The sequence below is a fragment of the Pteropus vampyrus genome, unplaced genomic scaffold (assembly GCF_000151845.1).
Source record: "Pteropus vampyrus isolate Shadow unplaced genomic scaffold, Pvam_2.0 Scaffold272, whole genome shotgun sequence".
NCBI classification, from domain to species: domain Eukaryota; kingdom Metazoa; phylum Chordata; class Mammalia; order Chiroptera; family Pteropodidae; genus Pteropus; species Pteropus vampyrus.
This window is the reverse complement of record NW_011889053.1, coordinates 872,981-874,393: the sequence shown is the minus strand read 5'-3', so window position 1 is coordinate 874,393 and position 1,413 is coordinate 872,981. Positions and strand designations below refer to the sequence as shown.

The 1,413-nt window shown below is 44.4% G+C and overlaps 1 long non-coding RNA gene across 1 annotated transcript in view; it reads left to right on the top strand.

The window, feature by feature from the left end:
• LOC111729626 overlaps positions 1-1,413 on the top strand; it is a 10,396-nt gene that overhangs the window by 422 nt on the left and 8,561 nt on the right. The gene's annotated exons all lie outside the window — the stretch shown is intronic.

Below are 1,413 nucleotides of genomic sequence, written 5' to 3'. Positions count from 1 at the left end.
GCGCGTATTCCCCTTGCTCCGTGCGCCTCGCATCCTCGAGAGGGAAGATATGCTTTGGCAACCTGGGGTGAGCGGAGGCGGTCTGGGTGCGCGTGTTTGCATAGGTGCAGGTGTGTGAGCTGGGCCTGCCCGTTCATTTTAATTGGCTAAAGGGAGAAAAGTGCCCCGAGATCCTCGTTGGGCACCATCTGTCCCCCGCCGCTTGGGGATGGGGCGGCCCTATGCGCAAGGTTGCTGCGCAGCTCAAAAGCAGGTGAAGCCCCACGGAAATGTCCTCCACGCTTCCAGCCCTCTCCCTCCTCACTCGTCCAGCTGGCGCCTGAAAGGCTCTGCATCCCACATTCTTTTAATTCTTGGAAGAAGTAAGGCGTGGCTATCAAGGGGCCAATTGGTGTTGTGAAAATATTCCCACTGGATCAGGAAAACGTCAAACACATCAAGTTGTGGACTTAAACCTTCTGGCTTCGATGGAAGTAAATACTCCCTAATCTTTGAATTTCCCTAAGTCAAACCAATAAAGGAAAACTGTTAAGTTTTCTTCTTTTGAATAGATTCCTTTTGAAAACTATCGTGAGGACGAGTTTTGTTAGCTGTTAAGCCTTATGACTAATAATCGGTGTAGGAAAGAGTGAATCTGTTGGAAATGCCTTTGATTGTGGGGGAAGGGCAGCAGGTGGAGGCTGACAGTAAGGGACTCTTGTAGACATACCATAGAGAGGTGGATAAATATCAGCCAAATCTGCTCCAGCACGTGAGAATAGTTGGCTTCTCAAAAAGACTCCACCTGCTGTTGAATGACTTGTTGATTATTTAGTGGTATAACTGAGTGATCGTTATTTTGTATCGCCGGGACTTCTTGGATACCAGTGTCATTTTGCCTTGGTCAGTCCAAATTGTGCAAAACAAACCTTTCCTGGGATCTAACCTTGCACCAGGTACTGTGCTGGGGCCTCAGGCCTCATGCTTAAGTTGACGAAGATTTGACTCTAGGCAATAGGTGAGAAAACAGATTCCTTGAGCCATGTGTTCTATTGCCTCCTCCCACCATAAATCACATGCATGAAAAACACTTCCCCAAAGTCTGTTGTCTGGCTTTTGATTTCGTTTATGTTCTTTAGATATTTAAAAAATTTAAACATCAAATTTCTGAAGTTTCTAATACAACTGTTGAGAACAAATATATATGTAAACTGCTCTCTTTACTTGTTTGAGCACAGTATTTTGTGTTTCTCTGAAATAGGATTTCTTTTCTTTCTTAACTATGCTTATTTGATTGTCTATATTGTCTTAGATCTAAACTAGGTTAGAGCGACATTCAAAATTCCCAGTCCATTCGGTTTTTCTTCCTCCCATGATCTAGTCTATGTTTGTGCTTCCCACAAAATTCCTACCTCTGCTTCTCTTCCTGTACTC